Here is a 26783-nt window from a genome sequence, read left to right on the forward strand (position 1 = left end):
ATGAGAGAGGAAGTGGTGAAAATAGACGAAGAAACCAGAGAGAAACTGAGGGATGAGAATAAAGCAGAGCGTAAACCACGGACTACAAAAAGCTCTCTTGGGCCACTGTCTTTCCCAATGAAACCTGAAAATTCAAACGCTAAGATTGAATCCTTTTTTGTGAGCCCCTAACATACCCTAAATTGTCTCAGTTCCATACAAGCTCAGTTCCACGGAAACGATGCCTACTTTGTTAACACACTGAGATTAGGGCTATCTCGTTATTGATTTTTAGCACAGAGAAGTCTTACCTTAGATCCTGAAGCTTTCTCCTTTTATTCAAACTATTTTGTCAGAAGCCTTCTTAAAAATATATATCACATTTACTTACCTTCTTTAAAAATATGTGAAGGAAATTTAACATTATCTTGACAACTCCAAGATTTTCAAAGTCAGACATTTTGCTATCTATATTACCTTGATATTCTTAAGAAATCTTTAAACATATAGACCATATTATAAAAGTCTTTGGAACAGGGAACTTTTATGGCTCTCGACATTTTAAGTTATCTTTTTTCAGTTTACAGGAGCTCTGCTTTTACCTGCATGCCCTCACTGCTTATCTTGCTTATATTCAGCTGTGACCTTTTAAAGCCAATCACATCCTTTTTAAACAAATGCAAATACAAACGCACAGTAGTCCCCAAACTTGGCCATGATTGTAAGCACCTGGAGAGCTTTAACACCCAGGAATGCCTGCCTGCCTCCCTCTTCAGACTGTAGAATTCATGATTTAATTGGCCAAGGGTGTGACCAGAACATTCGCTGTTTTTTGGTTTTGATTTTGAATTTTTGGTTTCCAGGGGACTCTAACCCTAACCCTCATGTTGCAAACCTTGCACAGAGGCTTAATAAAGAAGTTTGGAATGACCAGACTTCCTCCCTATTTTTAGGGGTAATTGTTTAAGCCGTCTTGACTCTTCCCCTTAGTTTGGTTCTCTCTTTAAGGTCCTTCAGGTGAACGCAGTTGTCCCCACCCAGACTCAGCCCCAAGGTCATGAGGCTCCCGTTTAAAATTCCAGATCAAGAATGGGCAACCTCCATTTTCCTTGTTTTCCTTTAGCATAAATATTAGAGCTGGAAGGGCTCTTTAAAAATAATCTAAATGAACTCTTCTATTTACAGGTGACAGACCTGAGGTAGGAAAGGAACGTCCCTGAGGTCCTGTAACTAGTTCCTCACAGAGGCGGCACTGCTGATTCTCCATTCCTCGCCAATTACAACACTGTCCCTGAGGAAAGGTGGTTCTATAGGGAGAGCATGTCTGTAGCAAACTCTCTTAGGCTATTCTGGAGGCGAAAACAAAAACCCGCTCAAGAATCACAGTCTCAGAAAGACTGAGGAGCATCTTACAAACCTCTGGTCAAGCCTCCTTAGGAACTGGAACCTGCAACTGGAAAAGCAGCAAGAACCCAGTTATTCTCTGCCCCTCTATGTGGGTGTGTGTATGTGTCTCCAGGCTACTTTCTCTGCTTCACTTTGCACAGGAAGGTAAGTAATTGACCCCCCTGCTCCTGCATATAAATGTCCTGCAGTTTCTAGAACTAAACGAATCTGTAACAGATACCTCTGTTTCAAAGTCTCAGGAGCAGGATCTGATCAGCCCTTTTGGTCAGGCATCCACCCATTCCCCTTCCAGGAATGAGCAGGGAGCAAAGTCAGGTTGTAGAAACAAACATAGGTACAGGGTTACCTTACAGTTGGTCAGAGTTCTGGGGAGAAATTCTCAGAAATGGGACACGTGGGATCTACTTACACAATCATAAACAACAGTCTTACCCGTACTTAGTAAGACAATGAAACTTCCAAAATTTGCATAACAAAATCTTCACTGTTTGTTTTTCTTTGACTCATATTATATCATGAGATTAATATCAGTAGCTCCTGCCCAGTCCCATAGTGAAAGCTCTATTCCAGAAACATTGATTTTTTTTTTTTTACTTTCGAAAGATTTTTAAAAATTAAATAAATAGCTGAAAGCGGAACTGCATCAAGGATACAATCATAGAGAAAATAGTTCCACATGCATGCTTAGACAGGTGGCAGAACTTAGTAAAAACACAGTAGAGTAGCAAGCCCAACCTGTCTTCTTTCACCCGCCTCACCGAGAAAGATTAGCCAGTAAAACTGGTGCAAGTAGCAAAGTGAAAATGGCCTCCAACCAGCAGCGTCGGCATATCACCTGGGAACTTACAGACAGAAATTCTCAGGTCCAACCTAGACCTACAGAATCAGAAACTCTGTGTGTGAGGAAGAGGGGACCAGAAATCTGTGTTTTAAACAGCCCTCTAGTAGATTCTGACCAATCTGAATTTTGGAAATACTAGAACAGAAAGCTATTGAGGCCATGGCCGTCAATCTGACCTGGTATAAGCTGGTCGTCTTTCCATACAGAGGTGAGGCAGAGAAATGACCAGGGCTATGTCTTGGAAACCTAGCTATGTCCTGGTGTCATCTTTACTAGAAGTATTATGGCCTTGAGCAAGTCACCTAGCCTGTCTAGCCCTTAGTTTCTTTCATCTTTAAAATAGAAAATAAGGTTTCTGAAAATCAAATTTGGAGCAATTCATGATATCTTTTTGATCAAAAATTTTAAAATAGTTGTACCACAATTTTCATAGCCATAGACTGTACCCATTCCCAATGCTGAAGAATAAAATCCAGAAATACAGAGTGAATAGCTCTCCTGGTTCTTAGGCCTCTGAACTCAGACTGGAACTAAACATCAGCTCTTCTGGGCCTCCAGTTTGCTGACTCACCCTGCAGATCTTGGGACTTGCCAGCCTCCATAATCAGGTGAGCCAATCAATACATATATACTGGTTCTGTTTCTCTTGTGAACTCAGACTAATAAAAAGGAGTGAAAATTATACAAATAACGATAAGAAATAAAGAGAGAAAGTTCTAGGAAGAAAGAAAAGCGGTACAGAGATCTGGAAGCAGAGGGTATAGCATCTTAAAATAATGAAATAAAAATTACAATAGCAAATATTTACTTAGTACTTACTGTATGTCAGACCTTGTTTTAAGTTCCTTTCGCATGTTACCTCATTTAATCCTCACAACAACCTCATGAAGTAGGTTCAGTTATTATCTCAAAGTGCAAATGAGAAAATTGAGGCACAGAGAATTTAAGTAACTTGCTCAAGGTCACAGAGATGGAACGAGAAGAACCAGGTACCACAGCCAAGTGTTCTATCTCCAGAGTCCATGCTCTTTTTTTTTTTTTTTTTTGGTGGTATGCGGGCCTCCCTCTGCTGTGGCCTCTCCCGTTGCGGAGCACAGGCTCCGGACGCGCAGGCTCAGCGGCCATGGATCACGGGCCCAGCCGCTCCGCGGCATGTGAGATCTTCCCGGACTGGGGCGCGAACCCGGTTCCCCTGCATCGACAGGCGGACGCGCAACCACTGCGCCACCAGGGAAGCCCCAGAGTCCATGCTCTTAACCATGACTCCTTCACTTCTCTACGGGGCTGGTGAGGAGAATGAGGAAGTGGTAAAGAGAAACGCCAGATAATAGGGAACATTGGAAGCCCTGTTAAGGCATTTGAGCTTTTCCCTAAAAGCAGTGGGAACCACAGAAAGGAAGGTTTAAAGTAGAAGAGTGACAAATCAGATTTTAACAGATACGAAATAATTGCAGGGAGGAAAATGGAATGGGGATAGCAAGACAGGTGATTTTTGCTTTGATACAAGATTTTCTCTTTTGACCACTTTAATTGAACATTTAAGAATAGTTTAAATTACTCCAGAAAATCCATACTATGGGATTAAATGAAACCATGTGTGTAAAATTCTGAAAATTGTAAAGCAATATAGAATTTAAAGAATTTTTCATTCAATAAAAAAAGTACTCCAGAAAATATCAAAAGCAAAAATTCAAACAATATAAACAACTTTAACATAATGTCTTCTTAAAAGGGTAATTATGATGCCACTCCCTTCAGTTATCTCAGGATGCTGTCCCAAGAATATTCAGAAGTTCCTGGTCACTTAAAAGAGCAAAGATGGGGGAAAATGGTGTGTGAGGAGGATAAGAGATATGCAGGAGGGTAGCAGGGGAATAACTTGCTCAAGAGCAGCAGATCAGAGAATGATGAAGGATGAAGTAGGTGGTGAGAATGGAAAAAGGAGACAGGAGACCATGAAATGAACTGTTGTGTAAATGTGATAAGCCAACAGCATACATGTGATAAGTCAACTAAAATCAATCTCTTATTTGGAAATTTAAATAGAATTTAAATTTGATAGAAGTTCATTGCTGTCTACAGCTGATCCAGAAATGTTCCAAAGGCCACACATGTAGCACTGGGCCATTTGGAATAGCCATTTGCCAAGGGAAAGTTTAGCTTCTTAGACTCAGCGTATAATGATTAAGCACAGGAAATCAAATAGTGGGTTAAAGCCAAATTTTACATGAGCATCAAGTATTAACCATTAAAGGAGTCTGAACAGATATATGTTTTTTATTTTAAAATGCATAAAGGGATTATCCAATAAATTCTCCACATGCAGTTAATGATATCAAATGTTCTATTATGGGGAAAACATCAGAATAACCAGTCCTATTCTTAAAACATCAGAAGGTGTCCACAACAAAGCCTGCCTTAGCAGAGAAAGTCTCAGAGAAACAAAGTCGCAATAAATATGCCCCTAGGCTGCCTCTAGTTTTGTTTTCATTCTTAAGGGTTGCTAGTTAAATACCATTGATAAAAATAGGAAAGTCTTGCCAAGGCTTTAACTTGATTTATAGCAATACTCCTTGAGTGATAACATGTGTTTGACATCCACGATCCCTCAAGAAAGATACCTCGGGCTTCCCTGGTGGCGCAGTGGTTGAGAATCTGCCTGCTAATACAGGGACACGGGTTCGAGCCCTGGTCTGGGAGGATCCCACGTGCCACAGAGCAACTAGGCCCGTGAGCCACAGCTACTGAGCCTGCGCGTCTGGAGCCTGTGCTCCGCAACAAGAGAGGCCGCGATAGTGAGAGGCCCGCGCACCGCGATGAAGAGTGGCCCCCACTGGCCACAACTCGCACAGAAACGAAGACACAACACAGCAAAAATAAATTAATTAATTAATAAACTCCTACCCCCAACATCTAAAAAAAAAAAAAAGATTAGGAGACTCGAGCACCTGAGACCCTGCACACACCCTAATCTTGTCAGCAACCCCACCCTTTAAAAAAAAAAAAAAAAGATACCTGAGAGTGTACTTAGCTGCCTTTTTCTGTAGGAAGAAAGTTTCTGAAGACGGTGTCTAACTGCCCTGAGGGGACACATGGCAGAGCTTGGACTGAGCTTTCCTTAAGGGTCCTCCTCATCGTAAGCACAGACTCTAGAGATCTTTTAGTTTAACGCCCTCGTGTTCCTGGGTGTCCGTTACTGGTTCTGTGTCTATGGGGGTACATGTATAGATCTCTGTAATTTTCAACAACTTATTGACAGAAAGAAGCACGAGGGTGCTGAGCTCAAACTCGCACCTCTGAGGAACTTTAATTTGGATTTTAGCCTATGTGTTAAACCTCATGAAATTTTATACATGGGCAGAGAATACAGGTCCCAAGAAAAGCAGTCTGATCATTAAGCCTCTGTCTCATTTAAAACAGGTTTTTTTGAGCCAAAGCGACACCTTTTTATTTGGTAAGCATCTTTTTCCTAGGCAATATGAGAGTTGACTTTAAAATTTACTCAAATAAAGTGTGTGTGTATTTTAATTCCAAATTCCATTCTTCTTTCAAATGTATTTTTTGCATGATTTTCAGCTATTCTGCATGAATTAAAATTGCTAGTTTTTTCTTCTCTTCTGATTACTGTTCCAGTCCTCTTGGGATTGGCTCTGTTACATTAAAAGGATTTTACTTTATTTTTTCTTTACCCTGGATCTGCATCCCTGAACTTGTTCATTTGGACTTGTTCATTTAGATTATTCAAGTCTAAATTGAATAATCAATAAATTATTCATTATTGAATAATCAATAACTGATTATTCAATAGGGATATATGGTCACAAAAAATATTGATTATAGATCACATGGATTTGTGTGGCTCTCTCACAGGATGTGGTGTAAAAGTAAGCTAAGTTGGGCAATTCTTGTTTTCTGATAAAGTAATTGAAATCTTTGAATAATAAGGGTTTTTTTTTCCATCTATAAAATTTGGCTTGAATAGGATTTCTTTCCCTGACAAAGTACTTTCGAGAATTGTATTATTTTTAAAACAGAACATGATCCCAATAGAAGAATAAGCCAAGAACATGAACAGACCATTCAAAGAAAAGGAAATGACCTTTAAACACATGAAAAAATGTTCAACTTCATGATCATATGAGAAATGTACTTAAAGATTATAAGGGAATGACTTGTTTTTTCATCTATCAGTCTGGAAAAGATTTAAGAGTTGGCTATTACCCTATTTTGACAAAGAGATAAGAAAACATACACTATGATATACAGTTGAGATGGTATAAATTAGTTCAACTTTTGAAAGTCAATTTGACAATATTTGTCAGTTTAAATTATAAATATCCCCTGCTCTGAAATTCTACTTCTAGAAATTTTTCTTATAGAAACCCTGTAGTACATGCATAGAGATGTTTGTACACAGTTATTTGTTATAGCATCCATGTGTCAGAATACTATGGAGCTCTTAATAAGGGAGAGCTATAAAGATTGATATGAAATCAACTCCAGGTTATATTAACCGGCAAAAGGAAGATACAGTACAGTATGTAGAGTGTGTTACCGTGTGAATAAAAGAAAATGGCGCTATATGCATATATACGTTACATATGTATGGGTATGAAGTATAAGAAACTGGCAAAATAAATTGCCTCTGGAGAGGACTGCCAAACTGAGGAACTAGCAGACTAAAGTGAAATGGAAATTCACTTTTTACTGTGTATCTTTTTCTCCTGTTGGGATTTTTTTTTTAAAGCATCAGCACTATCTTGTATTTTTTTTAATAGCATTTAAAAAAAATAAATTATGCACTTATCTACATGATGGTATGTAAAAAAATAATGCCAATATGTATAGAGGAGTTCTATTTACCTGCTTTAACTTGATAAAGACAATATAAAGCCCTTTTTAAAATGCACATTAATGATCTTAAGTCTTTATGATACTACAGCTGATTGAAAATGATCAATTTAGACGACTTATTGTTTTGTCTACATGGCAAAAACATTTGTTACACCCCTGTGTTTCCCAAATCAATGCATAGTCAGACAATTAACATCCTCTTACAGGGACTCACACGCAAATGGGCCTCACTATGAGGTCCGTTTCCTCCTGTCCTTTCATACTATCCTCATTATTTCTCATTTAGACCAGGAACTGGTCAACTCGTTCTGTAAAGAACCAGAAAGTAAACATTCTAGGCTTTGTGGGCCAAGAGGAAAAATTGAGGATATCTATGTGCTTGTATAACAAAAGAGAAAACACATTTCTCCAATTTTTTACTGAATAAATTAAAAATATAATAATTATTGAGAAAAAAATGTAACGTAGATCTACTAATGAGAAAAATAGAATTCAGGGAGATAAATTTTGCTTAATTGGGGTTCAAGTTTAGTGTTCCTTATCATCAAGTCGATTGAAAATGTTTATTTGTAAAAACCTTTCTTATCTCCTGGGCCCATTAAAAAGAGGTAGTGAGTTAGTTTGGGCCCCAGCGCTGTAGTTTTCCACCCCTAATTTTAAGGCCAGTGTCCTCACCAACCAATCTACCTTCTTGTCTCTAGTATTTTGACAAGTGGACCCAGTCTGCCTCAGGGATACTGCTAACCTCTAGTGTGACCACCCACTCTTCTGCTTAAATCTTGCAGTAATTTCCCACCACTCAGACTACAGAACAAAGCCTGAGCCCCTTGGCCCATCACGCCAGGTCCTCCCAGCACTCTCCTTGCTGGGTCTCAGCCTCGTCTCCTTCCTTTCCAGCCCTCAACACCCCCCCGCATCCCAGACACACAGGCACTTTTTGCTGTAACAACTCTGAACTACTTTCTGGCACACCGCATGCTGTTGTACCACCTCATACCTGGTGCTCCCCACCCCCACCCCATCCCCATCAGGATAACAATTTCACCACCTCCGTAGTTTGCCTGCACTTCCATTCTTGAATGGATAACATTTATTGTATTTATTAGTAGTAGATTTCTATTGCCTTTCCTATGTCTGATTTATCTATCTCTAGCCTCTAGAATATGCCTAGAACACAATAGTTACTCAATAATTTTTGTTAAACTGAGCTTTTATCAATGACAAAGCAATTATGATGGTGAATACAGCTGAGTCCATCATCCACCCACTTAGCAGGTATGATGTTAATAACGTCCCAAACTTGTATTTTTGGGGTTACATAATTAGGCGAACCCTTCAGCACTAGCGTCATCAGTCATGTTCAAACATCTGAGAGCTTTCCCTTTTGACTGAGATGCCTAGGCTTTTGCAAGCGCTATTGTACTTAAAGGCTAAAACATGTTCACAGATATAGTCCCAAAGGCCAGCTCTCCAGATGAGAATTCGCTCATAAAAATATATAATACTTGCAGGAGGAGTTTAAGCTTAAGTACTCCAGCACTGCTATATAATTTACTCCAAACCCAGAGCAGATATGGAGGATGGGGGTGAGAAGAAGAGGTCAAGAATAAATCTTTTTAGAAAAATTTTACTGAAGTATAATTGGCATAGAACATTATATTGGTTTCAGGTGTACAACATAATGATTCAGTATTTGTATATACAGCAAAATGATCACCACAAAAAGTCTAGTTCCCATCTGTCACCATACAAATTTAACTTTTAGGATTTACTTTCTTGGCAACTTTCTTGGTATGCTCTACGATGTTACTGACTATGGTCACCATGCTGTACATTACATCCCCATGAATTATTTATTTTATAACTAGAAGTTTGTACCACTTGACCCCCTTCACCTGTTTTGCCCACCCCCAAACACCCCTCCCCCTGGCAACTACCATTCTGTTCTCTATACCTATGATTTTGATTTTGTTTTGATTTGTTTTCTAGATTCCACATATAAGTGAAATGATGCAGTATTTGTCTTTCTCTGTCTGACTTATTCCACTTAGTGTAATTCCCCCAAGTTCCATCCATGTTGTTGCAAATGGCATGATTTCATTCTTTTTTATGGCTGATTAGCATTCATATATATATATATATATATATATATATATATATAAAATATGTAGATATATGTGACATCTTATTTGCCCATTCATCCATTGATGGACACTTAGGTTCTTTCCTTATCTTGGTTACTGTAGATAATACTGCAATGAACATAGAAGTGCACATATATTTTTAAATTAGTGTTTTAGTTTTCTTCAGATAAATATCCAGAAGTGGAATTGCTGTGTCGTATGATAGTTCTATTTTTAATTTTTTGAGGAATCTCCATACTGTTTTCCATAGTGGCTGCACCGATTTACATTCCCACCAACAGTTTGCAAGTGTCCCCTTTTCTCCACATCCTTGCCAACGCTTGTTATTTCGTGTCTTTTGATCACAGCCCTTCTAACAGGTATGAGATAATAGCTCATTGTGGTTTTAATATGCATTTCCCTATTAATTAGCGATGTTGAACATATTTACATGTGCCTCTTGGCCATCTGTACGTCTTCTTTGCAAAAATGTCTTTTTAGATCCTCTGCCCATTTTTCCATCAGGTGTTTGTTTTGTTGTTGTTGAGTTGTATTAGTTCTTTATATAAAGAACTAATTTGGGATATTAACCCCTTAACAGATATACGATTTGCAAATATTTTCTCCCATTCAGTAGATTGTCTTTTCATTTTGTTGATAGTTCTCTTTGCTGTACAGAAGCTTTTTAGTTTGATATAGTCCCACTTGTTTATTTTTGCTTTTGTTACCATTGCTTTTGGAGTCAGATCCAAAACTTCATCACTGAGACTGATGTCAAGTGGTCTACCACCTATGGTTTCTTCTAGGAGTTTTATAGCTTTAGGTCTTACATTCAACACTTCAATCCATTAGGAGTTAATTTTGTGTGTATGGTGTAAGACAGTGGTCTAGTTTCATTCTTTTGTGGATAAATCTTTTTAAAGTGCTAAAGAATTCATCCACATTCAAAAAAAGAATCACTACTCATTTGCACCGGTACAATTTTCTGTTATTGCTATTGTTCTCTTCATGGGTTCCAGGAAGAACTCTTCACGAAAATATTTTAGTTTGTGCCTCCATATAGATACAGTCACAATTGTGTATAATTTGGGGGACTATGGAATGCCAAAGTATTTCCCACCAGTTGTGGGTTTCTGTGTGCCAGCCTACAATAAAATAGCATGCAATAAAATTCTCCAAGTGATCATATTTTCTTATAATGACTGTTTAGGAGTTCCATGACCTTTGCCAAAGCTGGACCTTGTGCCTTGGATGTTCTTAGTCCTAATCTTCATGGTTTCAAATCTTACTCATGGTTTCAAATTCTCCAACTGCTCTGGCTTGCATGTCATGGAAGTAGATTCAGCCCTCACTCTAATATGTCCATTTAGTTTACATGCTTAACGTTATCTCACTATCAGCTTCTTAGTGACCCAGTTCAATTCTTGAGAGGGAGAGAAAAACTGATTGGCATAAATTGGGTCTATTGTCCAATTCTGATCTAGACAGCTGTGGCCTGAGGGACAAATACAACACAAGGTACCCTAAAAGTTGTGAATATATGCCTTCTAAGATGCTAATGTGAGAGAGGATACAAATGCATGAGAAATGCCTAGGCAATTGTGGTTAGGCATAAGGGCACGCACAGAAACCGTGCGCCCCTCCACACACACACAGTCACACACACACAGACCCCATAATTTCTTTGTTTTGAATTAATTTAGTCTGGGCCTCCTTATATGAGAAACCTTTTTTGTTCATCATTTTGCATTTTGTTTATCCTTCAGACTGTTGAGAGTGCAAATAAAATTTTTTAAAATACATAGCCCCATCTTATCCAATGCATCCAAAGATAAGTAAACAAACATAATAAGTATCTCACACAGGGACTACCGGGCACCTAGTAAATGGGCATTCAATGGCATGCCCACTCTCATAAAAACATTTGTTTTGTCTATTGATTCATGATACTGTTTTTAAAAACTGACTATACCAAGCTCATTGTCACTCATGGCTCAGCTAATTCAAACAGAATGGCACTAAAAAGAATACTGGAAGAAAGTACAAGTACTGAGTAAAACCTCACTGAACCATGGATGTGACCCCATGATTTGCATATTCAGTTCTCTAGTTTGGTGCATATAATACCTCCCAAGTGTACATGGAAACAATAAATAGAGTTTTTTACTTAGTTACATAATGGAACCTTAGAAACCCAACTCAGAATTCCTTAAAAAAAACAACCTCTGTGACATTACACTCATGGACTGTCTCCTGTAGCTCAGCCAGCAAGACAAACTCAATCTGGGCATGTTTCTCAGGATTCTGAGTTCCAGTACAAGGCTTCCAAATAGTGTTAATGATGAGTCAGTTGAAAATGTAGTGTGGTACAGACCACATAGAAGCCACTTAAATTTAACAGCAGGAAAGCACTGAAACCAGAGAGCAGACTAGAGGCAAACTGTAGTTGACCCCGTTGAAGGTAGCCTGAAGTACTTACAGTCTCTTCTGGTCTGCCAAATTAATGCCTTCAACCTATTCCTCAATCTTTTTTTTTTTTTTTTCTGAGATGAAATCTATCCAGAGTTTCTACTTGTTGTTAATATTATCAACTTTTTCATCAAAGTTTGTACAAATAGACTTTCCCTTTCTTTTCCACTTCAAATTTTCTTTTAAAAAAACCAAGGTCCCCCTAAGAAGCATTTTAATATTCTTTTTTACTTACAGTTTTTAACTTTGAGTTGTCTTTTCTTTTAATATCTCCCTATATCATCCCTTTCTGGCATTTAATAGCTGAAACACTCAACATTTCAAAAGTACTCCTTTACCAGTAATATACATACTTGCTATTTTTTTCCTGTCTTTCATCTTTCCTAAGTGATCCCTGACTTTCTTTTTCTTTCCAAATATTTGTTCGAAATATGTCTTTGTCCTATTGTAGTCAAAAAAAATTTGATTTAATTTTTCCCTGATGATCTTCCATATCTACATATGTACAAACATTTGTGAAATGGTCCAAAAATCTAAAGCCCTAAGCAACATAATAATCAAAAGAAAAAGCCCCAGACATAATTTGTTGTGCATAAAAGGTGGTAACAGCCTCTGGCTCCCTCACAGAAAGCTATCATAACATTAATTAGGATCATTTTTACATTCTAATTGTTATACTTTGGGTTAATTAATAAAATATTGACAGAGTGTTTAAACTTCTGTCAAAATGACTAATGGACCCAAAGCAGTTAAGGGCTACTGATCCAAAACAAAATTTCAAATTTCTCCAAGTATATCTCTGAGAAATATCTGTTAATATAAACACATTTCTATGTCATTCTTTTTTTTATTGGATTGCTTTACAATGTTGTGTTAGTTTCTGCTGTACAGCAAAGTGAATCAGTTATACATATACATATATCCACTGTTTTTTAGATTTCCTTCGCATTTAGGTCACCACAGATCACTGAGTAGAGTCTCTGTAATTCTTTTTACCTGAATATATAGTAAATATTGCAATACTCAAACCTTAAGTTAAAGTTTATTTCACAATAGTTGTGCTTTCAAAGAACTACATTTTAGACCACATAGACTATTCTGCAGTAAAGATAATAGTGTATATTCACTGAGTCCTTTTTAATTAATTTTTTTTTATTGAAGTATAGTTGACTTACAATGTTGTGTTAGTTTCAGGTGTACAGAAAAATGATTCATATATATATATGTATATATATATATATATATATATATACACAGACATAGGTATGTATATATAGATATATATCCCTGTGCTTTACAGTAGGTCCTTGTTGTTTATCAACAGTCTTTAATATGTGCACAGCACTGTTCTTAAGTGTTTACACAGTTGAGGGAGATGGTCCTTCATGAGTATCTCATGCCCCTATATGCCTTGCTAGGTATGCCAATAACGCAAGGCCTTAATAGCCCATTACCCAAGCCATTTCTCAGGGTTGTAATTGCAGCAAGTAACACTGAGGAATGAGATAATGTCTCCCATTAGGACCAAGAGCAAGCCCACTTACTAGCCGCTATAAAACAGGTGGATTTCCCAAGCTTAGTGTTCCCTGGCTACAACATAAACCCACTGTGTGCATAATGTCTTCCTGGATCCTCTACCTGCAAACCTGATACTCATGCTGCTTGCTGACCATCAATAGTGAAGTCCTTTGTCTCTGACCCAGGAGTTTGATATGTTTTGCCAACATACATGAAAAAATAACAGTGTAATTTTTTAGTTTTTAAGTAGGGTAAAATAAAATTCCTGCCCCTTATATAATCAAATCCCAGCCCCTTATATATATGTGTGTGTGTGTGTGTGTGTGTGTGTAATTTAATCTCAAAATATTTTAAAAGGTAAACATTACTCTAGCCCCCTTTTTATAGATAGGGAAACTAAGACAGACATAAGAAGTTCAATCATTTACTCAAAGTCACACAGCTGGTAAGGGTTAGAGCTAGGATTTGAACCCCGGCCATTTGCCTCCAGAGTTCATGATTTTAACCTCTATGCTTTGTTACCACTTTAGGAGACATATTATTTCATTTATCTTTTATATTTTAAAAGACCTTTAATTCCTTTTCTTAGCAGTACAAACTATACTAAAATTTTTATCTTAAAGCAATATTCCCAATGTAGTGAAACAGAATGACATATTTGTACAGCCAAAAAAGGGTTTTTTTTCCCCTGCCAAAATATTCCCAGAATTTTTGTATCTTTCAACAAACAGTAAATAAAAAGAATAATGCAAAGCAATATTCTTCCTCTCTCCAGACCTTCATGGCCAGTCTCACACATTTTCCCAGGCCAAGCTCAAGGGCCATTTCCCCAACAAATCTTCGCTAAATAACTGCATATGATCTCTCCCGCCTGTTTAGCATTTTCTTTCTAGCTGGAACTCAGCATCTTAGCCCATGCATTCTCCTTAGCTGGTGTCGGTCACCTCCCCTTCTAGACAGTCTGTTCCCTAAAGGCAATTTCTACTTATGTGTCACATTTTCTCCTTCACAACTTTGAGCATGATGCCTTGCAACTGTTACTAAGTACTAGTTAAGAAATCATCTTTAGTATTTGATAAAAAATAATAAAGTGCAATGTGAAATTTTTAATGTTTTATTTTTACAAAGAATATTTGTAGCATACCAAGATTTTAAAAATCTCTGCTGTGATTGCCTGACAGCAAAATTAAGGTATTCCCACTATAAATTATAGGAAAATTTACTGAATTTATATTTCCTGATGCATTTTTCTAATATACATGCTTCAGTTGAATGTTCTGACATTTTGTGGGTGAGAAATGTGTATTTTCATCATGTTTTCCCACTTAACAGCACATGATAGCCATCACAAGGAGATTTTTATCACATCACATCTCTTCTGCCATTAAAGCCCACGCCTGGCCTCCTCTCCAGTCTCCTCCTCTCTCCAATCCATTCCACTACCAGATGGATCTTCTTAATATCCTACTTTGTCTACACTGTGATTCTACTCAAAAATTTTTAGTGACTCTCCATTGACCATAATATCAATCAGAACTCCTTGAGAGCCTGGCACCCGAGTCCAAATTTAACACAATATACCTAATGACACTTATTGCCTGCTTCCTTTCTACATGAAAACATTACTTCAGTCAAATTGACCTACTCCCTATCTAACACATGTCCCTTGCATTTCTCTGCTTCTTTTTCCATCCATGAGATGGAATACACATCCTTTTCTGTACATCTAAATCTTAACACATTCTTCAAGGGCAAAATCTAAGGCATGCTTTTCTTAACACTCTGGTCAGGAATATTGCCTCTATTCTCATATTTTTCCCCATGGTGCCATGATAAATTTACTTTATTCCACATTATCCTTTTTACCTGAGGGGTGATTATGATGTATACTGAAATGTTTGCACTCTACTAAATGTCATCTTTCAAAGATTTCCCTCAGGGACTCTTCCAATAATGCTCACATTGTTTGAAATACTACAGGAGCTCTTTCCCAGTAACAGCAGCCCCAGCTACACTAGAGAATTAGCCTCTTTATTTTACAATCTCTTCTGGTTTTTATAAAAGAAAAAAGTGGCCCAACCTGATCATCCATCCTCTTTCTCAAAATCAGTTAGCTGCCAATGATTTTTTATTGTCTCTTAAAAAAAAAAAAAAAGTGTCTTCTTTCAAAGGGAAAAAGTTGACCACCATTGAGGACATCCTAAAAAATGCACCATGGGTTCTAAAAGCATATACTCCTTGCCATGAATAAAAAAGAAAATCCTTCCCTTAGATTAACTGATAAAGTAAAACTAGGGTCAGGTCTATCTCCATTTACTTTAGTACCCAGAAGTTCCAGTCACCCTGCAGAGTCCTTTAGAGTTCATTTGCATCACTTTTGGCAATGACTTAGGCGGTGGTTTTCCCATTAAAAAACCTTTTTTCCAACTGGCATGGCATGAAAAGGTGAAATATTTTGTCACATTTCAGACTGTGCAATAATAAGAGGGCACATTCCACTGCCTGAAATTGCAGACAAGTGTGCTTGCAAATCCTTCCTCTGTGGCCAAAAGAGAAATGGAGATTTTTTTTTACTATGGAAGGATTGACTATGAATTTCCTCAGTATTTCTGCCACTTCTAAAGGCAACACAAGTGTTCTGTGGTCAGCTGGGTTAAATATATTAATGTTATACGTCTGTGTATATGTGGATGTAAGACCACTGTCAAGTACGTCTTCAGACAGAAAATTAGTGACAGTACATCTGCATTAAATAAAACCTAACTTCATTGCCTTTCTCAGAAGGTCTGTGGGAGGATAATATGCTTCCACCACCATTTCCATTTGGTTTCATTTGTGGAAACCGAGCGTCTTCCAGCTTTCAGATGATCTCTAACTTTACAGAAGCCAAAAGTACAGTAAGCTAAGAAGACTTTCAGCAAGAGCTTACTGAATTTTCCATGAAATTTTACTGAATAAAATCTAGCAAAAATTCTTTTTTGGTTACTTCTGATTTTCCAAAGAAAGCATATTAATTTTACCCATCATTTCTTTTTTAAAAAATCAATTTATTTAAGTAACCATAGAAAGAACTTTAATGAAAGATTTTATGATTCCTACATCTTATATTCCCAATATTATTTTTTAATTTTAAAAAATTTATTTATTTATTTATTTATTTTATTTTTTTTGCGGTACACGGGCCTCTCACTGTTGTGGCCTCTCCCGTTGCGGAGCACAGGCTCCGGACGCGCAGGCTCAGTGGCCATGGCTCACGGGCCCAGCCGCTCCGCCGCATGTGGGATCCTCTCGGACCAGGGCACGAACCTGTGTCCCCTGCATTGGCAGGCGGACTCTCAACCACTGTGCTACCAGGGAAGCCCCCCCAATATTATTGATATAAAGAAATTATAGCAAAGGTTTAGAAAAAGTAGTTTAAAAATCATTAAAGAAATGCAAAATTTTGCATTTGTTTTATTTTGATGTAGTTTTCTTCATAGCATGCTGTCACTCTTTACCCTCTTACCATACTTTGTTATTTCTTCATTACACTTACCTAATTTTATATTATACATTCTTTTGTTTTATCTGCTTATAGTTATCTGTCTCTCTTCTCACTAGGATATAAGCCCTATGAGGGCAGGGAGTTTATCTTCCTCATCACGATATTTCTAGCACCAAGAGCAGTATATGTAGGTCCTCACTAAATATTTACTAAATGCATAGATGATTTATTTAATTTACAGTAAGTTCTAATTGACATAAATTTGTACATCATATCAGAAACTGGGCTATAGTCTTGTAATAGGGGCTTATAACTGGGTGTCTCTGAATTTATACAGCAAGATTTTTGTATATGCATCTCATGATTTTCATAAGATTCTCTCAATAGATCATAAACCCCCAAGGGACAGAGGGTTGTTGCTACAGGGGGAAAAAAATGAGGTGAAAGTATCAGCTATGACAGGAAACATCTGGAACTGAGACAATGGGGAGAACTAGCCACAAGGGCTACAGGACATAGGAAGGGGCACCCTTGCACCCCATTCTGAATATTCTCCAGTGACATTTTTCTGGAGATTCAGGACCAGAACAGAAAACATCATCATGATGGAGACACATAGAAGTGAATTATAAAATCCTAGAACATAGTTTTATATGCTCAAATGAGTTCCCTTTATTTATCTGTCTCTGACACATACACCTAACTGAAACACTGACAGTAGCTGATACATTATGATCTGGAGCCCCAAATCCTCAACTTTTAGAATATCAAAAATTAGTTTACATTAACTATTTATTTCATACCACACTATAATTCATTTAGTGTTTTCTGGGAGTTTTGACCTTATGTCTTTAAAGGTTGAAATTTGTTTGGGCCAATATGCTACTGGAGGAGATTTGGCAAACGTTAACAAGAAAACGAATTCATAAAGTATCAGTTTGAACACAAATCTGTAATCCTATACAATCAATAAAAACTGGAAAAAAAATCTGATTTAACACCCAGAAAACAAAGTACCATTCAAGCGCTGCAGGTAGTAAACATTAGCTATTCTTTTTAAGCAAATTAAAGCATCACATTAGTTCAAATCAAACCAGAAATTACACATTCTCAATGAGAATCCAAACTTACATATTAGTGCACAAGGCAAGATGATGTTAATCCTGTGCAATCACAAAAACAGTATGGCTTTCAGCACTAACTGTAAATTACCTCAGTGCACACTGAACCCTTGCTGAGGGAAGAGTAGGGCCTGATTTATTCAAGTGTTGTCTCATTTCCTTTGCCAATAGTTTCACTGGGTTTACTCCTTTTTGTTTATTTGTTTTTTCTTTTTCCCTTATAATGTCATTTCACTGGATATTTGGGCTGGTAACAGAAGTCCCTTAAGTCAGCTTTAAAGAACAAGGGCATCTTTCTTTTCCCCTTTTGTTTACCTAATAAGTAGGACAGCCTTCATGCTTGGTTGATTAAGCACTTCAACAGTGTTATCAAGGACCCAGGTATTTTGCATTTTTCCACAAGGAAATCATCATCAATGACCTAGGTATTGTGCATCTTTCCACAAGGAGATCATCAGTGTCAGCTTAGCAAGATATCCAGGGCAGTTACAAATGCTATATGCAAACATGACAATTTCAAGAGGAGATAAGAATACTCTGAAGAGAAACTTTTCCCAGATTACTGACAGCAGGCTTATCCTCATGTTTCACTGGCCCTGATTAAGTCATATTTCTGATCTAACTACATGCTCCATCTTCTCCTGGTTATGGTAGTTGTTTTCCCTTTTCTTATTGTCAGTTTTTGTTTCCTCAGGTAAGCTTTGATATCTTAGTGCTAATTAGTAAAATGATAGCACTTAGCCTTGAAACTGCAGACCTTTAGACCTTTCTAATGTTTGTGAAGAAATACCAGAAAGGTTTAAAAAAAAAGATGTATCCTCTCTCACTGCAACTATAGAAGAGCAGTTATTATTTTGCATCATAATGTCCATGTTAAATTTAATTCTAATAAAGAAACTTTTTACAATAGATGAACTTCAGCAATGGTTATATATTATAAAAAATAACCTTTAACCTCTAAAGTGTTTGTAATTCTGATTGGTTTATTTCATAACTTGTTGTCCAGGTAATGGTATTAAATTGACCTCACCATATTCTAAAATGTATAAAAGTTCATGAGCTTGTTAGGCCACAAGAGGTTAATTGACACTTTCTTCTTCTCCCAAATGCATGGAGGTAAAAACAAATAAAAGATATGAGTTTTTTGATATCTGATTTAAGAGAGAGAGAGAAAAACTATTTCCAAAACAAACAAAAACTGAGTTTGTCAACAACAAAACCCAAATAAAGTAAATACTAAAGAGAATTCTTCAGGCAGAAGAAAAATCATCCTGGAAGGAATAAGGAAATGCAGAAGGAATGGAGACCAATGGAAAGATAAATAAAAATGAGGGCAAATATAAATAAATATTGACCATATAAAAAATAGCAATGAGGGAACTCCCTTGCAGTCCAGTGGTTAGGACTCCACGCTTTCACTGCCAAGGGCCAGATTCCATCCCTGGTTGGGGAACTATGATCCCACAAGCTGTGCCACACAGCCTAAAAAAATAATTAATTAATTATTTAAAAAATAAAGTTCCTCCATATCTTTAAAAAAAATAGCAATGGTATGTATAAGGGTTAGAATATATATAAAATTTAAAATGTATGCAACAATAACAAATGTGAGAATGAGTGAAAAGGATTTTAACGTTGTAGTATTGCTTGTGAAGTAGGAAAAGCACCAATTTATATCAAACAGAGTAGTCCCATTGAAATATAATGCAAGCCACTTACATAATTTAAAATTTTCTAGTAGTCACATTAGAAAAAGTAAAATGAAATTGGTAACATCAATTTTAATGTATTTTATCTAACCAAAATTATGAAAATTTCAACATATAATCAATTTTTAAAATATTAATGACATATTTTACATTCTCTTTTGTACTAAATCTTCAATATTCAGCATTGTATACTTACAGCAAATCTCAACTCAAACTAACCACACTATAAGTGCTCACTAGCCACATGTAGTGGCTACTATGTTGGACAAAACAATATTAGACCTGAGTAAGTCAAGGAACTATCTTGCAATCTTTACAGGAATCACTAAAAGTACTAAAAGTAGAAGAATATAGAGCCCTCAGGTGTGAAAATGGAAAAAAGTGGAATATTAAGTAAAATTAGTAGAGTAACCAATACTGATGGTGCCCTGCCCAGATCCCCTCTAGCTGGCCAGTGTACCTGCACTCCAGCTGTTCTGAGTGTTTGCTGCTAATGGCTCACAGCTTCCCTTATCTGAAGAATTGTCCTTAACCAAAAGGGAATCAGCTTCCCCTGGAGGTTATGCTCCTGGCCCCAAGAGGAAGTCAAAGGCAATGACTGACTGACACAGGGCAAAAAGGCCTGGCACCTTGGAAAAGGTTGGACCAAAGGAACATAAAACAAGTGAGACAAATAAAACAACTATTAATAATATAGTGGATATAAACCCAAATGTATCAGCAACTAAATTAAAATATAAATAGTCTGAATATTCTAGTTAAAAGATTGTCAAATTATAAAAATATTTTTAAGAAAACCTAACTATATGCTTCTTATGAGAAAGAAACACATCTTATGTATAAAAAGACTCAAAGATATATTATACAAACACATACCAAGAGAAAACTGATTTTGCTATACTAAAGTCACATAAGATCTACTTTAAGGCAAGAAACATTCCTAGAAATGAAAGAAATCTTTAATAACATTAAAAGGGTCCATCCACTAGAAAGATATAAAAATTCTTTTTTATGGACCTACTAATACAGCTTCACAATACATAAAGCAAAACTGACAGGTTTAAAATGAGGAATATACAAATCCACAATCAGAGAGGGAGAATTTAACACATCTTTTGGATAATTGATAAAACAAACATCCAGAAAATTAGTAAGGCTATAGATAATCTGAACAGCACCACTAACAAAGTAGAAACATTGTTTTGTTAAAATGCACCAAAAAATGACAGCATACACAGTTTTGGCTTGTATATATGGAACATTTACAAAAATAGACCATATTTGTGGCCAAAAAGCCAAACTCAACAAATTTAAAAGGACTCCAACAATTTAAATGTATTATTTGATCATAGTGGAATAAAGGTATAAATCAATAACTAAAAGATAAAAAAAAAATCCTCAAACATCTAGAAATTAAGCAACATGCTTCTACATAACTAATGAGTTGAAGTTGAGATTATAATGTATAGTAAAATACTTGAACTGAATAATAACTGAAATATAATATTTTGAGACATGTAATTTAGCTATCACTGTGCTTAGAGGGAAATCTATAATTTAAATTCATATCTTAGGAAAGCAAAAAGCCTGAATATCAATTGTTTAGATATTCATCTCAAGAAATAAGAAAAGATACCAAATTAAACTCAAGAAAGAGTAAAGAAGAAAAAATAAAGGTAAGAGTAAAAATAAGTAGTAATAAACATAATAAACAATAAAAGGACAAAGATAAATAAGAAACATACATGCAAGAGAAAAATCAATACGTCAAAAAGTTGATAACTTGGAAAGACCAATGAATTGACATTGGTCTCCTGTTAAGACTAAACAATGAAAAGCACAGAAATCACAAATCACATATATCAAGAATGAACAGGGAACATTACTATAGGTCTCAATAGATGTAAAAAAATTTTGGTAAAATGTAAGACCACAGCAGGAAAAAAATAACCCTCTAGGCAAACTGGGAATAAAAGGATTTTCTGTAACAAAAAAATATTTACTGAAAAATGCAAACCAATAAAAGAAAGGAATTACCTTAAACTGACAAAGAATATTTATTTTAAAAAAACTATCACAAAAATGATACTTAAGTGTGAAATATTGAAAACTTACCCCTAACTTTGGGAATGGATGAGAAAAGATTGCCTACTATCAGCATTTGTATTTGACATTGCACTTCAAATCTTATCCAGGATGGTAAGAATAGATTATTAATTGATTTATAGCATCGATAGTTGAATGGATGAATAAATGGTGATATATTCATACAATGGAATACTATGCTGCAATGAAAAATAAACTATTTCTACACAAAAGAGTATGAATCAATCTCATAAACAAGGTGATGGACTAAAGAAGCCAGGCACAGAAAGGTATATACTGTATGATTCCATTTATAGAAAGGTCAAAAATTTGTAAAAATAAATTGGTGGTAATAGAAATAAGGATAATAGTTAACTTGGTGGCAATAATCACTAAGAAGGAGAAAAGTGGAACTTCTGGGACACTTGATTAGTGCTCTATTTCTTGATCTGAGTATTGATTACATGGGTTTACACTTATAATTTGTGATTCTTCTATCTTTCTCTCTCTCTCTGATATATATTTTTTAATTAATTAATTAATTTATTTATTTATTTTTGGCTGCTTTGGGTCTTTGTTGCTGTGTGCGGGCTTTCTCTAGTTGCAGCGAGCGGGGGCTACTCTTTTGTTGTGGTGCGCAGGCTTCTCATTGCGGTGGCTTCTCTTGTTGCGGAGCACAGACTGTAGGCATGCGGGCTTCAGCAGTTGTAGCACACGGGCTCAGTAGTTGTGGCTCACGGGATTAGTTGCCCTGCGGCATATGGGATCTTCCCGAACCAGGGCTTGAACCTGTGTCCCCTGCATTGGCAGGCGGATTCTTAACCACTGCACCACCAGGGAAGCCCTGATATTTTTAATAAAATATTTATTTAGAAACAAAAATGTATAATACCTATTAGGTGTCCTTGGGTCTTTCCTGAGACCCATGAAAATATCTGTTTGTTACCGAAGGCAGATTGAATTTTGTGAGACAATCTACTAAATTATTATTTGTTCTACTTACATTTTAGAAATATATTTTAGAAAGAATATTTGATGTTTATTAAAATAAATAATGGCTATATTGTACAAATACAGTCACCATTTAATAACAACTGAAATGTAGAGAATAGAGAAACTGTAAACTTGGTCACAAATGACTTTAGATAACCTTTTAAGTTTTCATTATTACTTCTCACACTAGGAGTGTGGTCTTCAAAATGTGCTGGAAGGGATTTTTTCTAGTAGTGAGAAGGAAAGATGTAAAGTTTAGATCCATTACCTGGTGGAGGCAACAGAAATCTTTGGAGTGTGAATGAGGTGAGCTAAGTCATTCGCCTAATGAGAACCCCAGCACTGTTTCAGTAATCTCATTATATCTTTTTTATTTTATGCAGCTCCCTCTATAGTGTATGTGTGTACATATATACATATGTGTATACGTGATGTATAATATTATATAAATTATAGGTGTACAATAATTCACAATTTTTAAAGGTTATATACCAAAAAGCACAATGAACAACAGTCCTCCAGACACTGTTTAGTTGTGACAGTGAGCACTCTATTTCTCTAAAAGAAATAGTTTTTAAAACATCTTCTCGGGCTTCCCTGGTGGCACAGTGGTTGCGCGTCCGCCTGCCGATGCAGGGGAACTGGGTTCGCGCCCCTGTCTGGGAGGATCCCACATGCCGCGGAGCGGCTGGGCCCGTGAGCCATGGCCACTAAGCCTGTGTGTCCGGAGCCTGTGCTCCGCAACGGGAGAGGCCACAACAGTGAGAGGCCCGCATACCACAAAAAAAAAAAAAAAAAAATCTTCTCTCTCTCTATTTTTCTATTTTGATGGAGATCATTGTAGGTTACAAGAAGTCTGTGGAGGCTTGTGGGATGAGTAGAAAGTGTGAGAAGTGCTGACTTCTGTTGAAGCAGTTGGGGTCTTAAGATGAATGGGGTTTCTGACCTACCACATTACATCACTTCTGGCTGTATCAAATTTATATTTACTAAGCACCACAAAATTTTTGCGGCAGACTTCTTTTGCCCACAGCCTAACACAGAAACATACGAAAACTGAGTTAAATGTTTGGTTTAACCTCAAAGCATAATAGTCCATTTATACACACAGAAAAAAGATGGATGAACATGTATATAAAAATATGAACTTTTTTTACAAATCAGTTTCTACCCAAAACAAGAAAAATTATATAATAAAATAGTTTTTTCTGCTATAATAAAAGACTTTTCCTCTCCTCTCTCTTGTCTTTTCTCTCTCTCCTCCAATTTCCCTCCCTCCTTCACTCTCTCTCTTTCTCCCTGTCTCTCTCTCTCTCACGCACACACACAACACACACAAAATCTGATTTTACAAAAAGCACAACTGCAATTTAGATGCCATGGGAAGACAGTAGACAAATGATATCATACATTTAGAGAGTGCTGTTGGAAAAATGTCTGGTATAAACAAATGGGGGAAGCTGCAATGTATCAAACTGGGCAATTCTGCTCTTTCTTCTCTAAAGCACAAAGCATATCAGAGTGGGAAAAGCAGTAAATCCTCCTTGGAAATTGAACCACAATGAAAATCATCCATAAATATTCACACAATAAGTTCCCTTTTAGACAAAAATTTTAGATAGAATTTAAACTGAATTTTAGAGATAATCTGTTTTTAATGTTAAAACCTCTGGAGTTTTTTTGTTGGATGATTGGTGGGTAGTTGAATAAGTGATATGATAAATAAGAGTCTTGAGTCACAGCAAACCTTGACAGGCTTACTCAATAATCAAATATTAAAATGATTTCGGCCCGCCCCTCCCCCCGGCGCGCCGGCCCTCACGAGCCGGCGGGCCCAGCTCCCCTCCCCGGCCCAACGGGCTGGCGGGCTGCCCTGAGCAGGCTGGGACGAGAGGGCTGTGCCGGCCGGCGGGCAGACGACGATGCTGAACCTCTGCGCGGATCCCCAGCTGCAGGCGGAAGAGCACGCAGTCGGACCTGGCCTTTTTCAGGTTCCCGCGTGATCCAGCCAGATGCCAGAAGTGGAGAATTGCAGGAGAGCAGACTTAGAAGATAAAATACCTGATCAACTAAATACACATTATCGATTGTGTGCCATACACTTTGAGACTTCTTTGATCTGTAGAACTAGTCCTTACAGGACAGTTCTTCTAGATAATGCAATACCAACAATATTTGATCTCACCAGCCATTTGAATAATCCACACAGCAGACACAGAAAACGAATAAAAGCATTGAGTGAGGATGAAATCAGGACACTGAAACAGAAAAAAAAACTGATGAAACTTCTGAACAGGAACCAAAACATAAGGAAATAAACAACAGCAATGCTCAGAACCCCAGTGCAGAAGAAGGGGGTGAAGAGCAGGATGAAGACATTTTACCTTTAACCCTTGAAGAGAAGGAAAACAAAGAATACTTAAAATCTTTATTTGAAATTTTGATTCTTATGGGAAAACAGAACATACCTCTGGATGGACATGAAGCTGATGAAATCCCGGAAGGTCTCTTTACTCCTGATAACTTTCAAGCACTGCTGGACTGCCGGATCCATTCTGGTGAAGAGGTTCTGATAAAGCGCTTTGAGACAACAGCAGTTAACACATTGTTCTGTTCGAAAACACAGCAGAAACGGATGCTAGAGATCAGGGAGGGCTGCATTCATGAAGAAACCCTCAGGGAAGTGAGAGGCTCTCACTTCTTTTCCATCATCACTGACGATGTGGTGGACATAGCAGGGGAAGAGCACCTGCCTGTGTTGGTGAGGTTTGTTGACAAAGCTCGCAACCTGAGAGAGGAATCTGTGGGCTTCCTGCCTTATGAAGCTGATGCAGAAAATTTGGCTGTGAAATTTCACACTACGATAACTGAGAAGTGGGGATTAAACATGGAGTACTGTCGTGGCCAGGCTTACATTGCGTCCAGTGGATTTGCTTCCAAAGAAAGTTGTTGCTTCTAGACTTTTAGAGAAATACCCCCAAGCTATCTACACACTCTGCTCTTCCTGTACCTTAAATATGTGGTTGGCAAAATCAGTGCCTGTTATGGGAGTATCTGTCGCATTAGGAACAATTGAGGAAGTTTTTTCTTTTTTCCATCGATCACCACAGTTGCTTTTAGAGCTTGACAATGTAATTTCTGTCCTCTTTCAGAACAATGCAGAAAGGGACAAAGAACTGAAGGAAATTTGCCATTCTCAGTGGACAGGCAAGCATGATGCTTTTGAAATCTTTGTGGACCTCCTACAAGCACTGGTTTTAAGTTTAGATGGTATAAATAGTTACACAAATGTTAGATGGAATAACCGTATAGCTGGCCGAGCATTTGTACTCTGTAGTGTGGTAACGGATTTTGATTTCATCATTACCATTGTTGTTCTTAAAAATGTTCTCTTTTACAAGAGGCTTTGGGAAAAATCTTCAGGGGCAAACCTCTGATGTCTTCTTTGCAGCCAGTAGTTTGACTGTAGTGCTGCATTCACAAAATGAAGCGATGGAAAATGTCGAAGTTTATCATGAGTTTTGGTTTGAGGAAGCCACAAATTTGGCAACCAAACTTGATATTCAGAAGAAACTCCCAGGGAAATTTCGCAGAGCTCAGCACAGTAACCTGGAATCTCAGCTAACCTCTGAGAGTTACTATAAAGAAACTCTAAGTGTTCCAACAGTGGAACACGTTATTCAGAAACTGAAAGAAATATTCTCAGAACAGCACCTCAAAGCTCTTCAATGCTTATCTCTGGTACCCTCGGTCATGGGACAGCTCAGATTCAATACATCAGAGGAGCATCATGCTGACATGTACAGAAGTGATTTACCTAATCCTGACGCTCTCTGCTGAGCTGCAGTGTTGGAGAATCAAGTGGAAACACAGAGGGAAAGATATAGAACTTCCATCCACTATTTATGAAGCCCTTCATCTGCCAGACATCAAGTTTTTTCCTAACGTTTATGCATTGCTGAAGGTCCTATGCATTCTTCCTGTGACGAAGGTTGAGAATGAATGCTATGAAAATGGGTGAAAACGTTTCAGAGCATACCTGAGGAACACTTTGACAGACCAAAGTTCAAGTAACTTGGCTTTGCTAAACATAAATTTTGATATAAAACACGATTTGGATTTAGTGGTGGATTCATATGTCAAACGCTATACAAGTCAGAGCTTCCTACAGATAATTCAGAAACGATTGAAAATACTTAA

At 37.1% G+C, this 26783-nt stretch overlaps 1 pseudogene; it reads left to right on the top strand.

The window, feature by feature from the left end:
* On the top strand, positions 1 to 26783 carry LOC112067040 (52 kDa repressor of the inhibitor of the protein kinase-like; annotated as a pseudogene).

Source organism: Physeter macrocephalus, chromosome 1 (genome assembly GCF_002837175.3).
Source record: "Physeter macrocephalus isolate SW-GA chromosome 1, ASM283717v5, whole genome shotgun sequence".
Lineage (NCBI taxonomy): Eukaryota > Metazoa > Chordata > Mammalia > Artiodactyla > Physeteridae > Physeter > Physeter macrocephalus.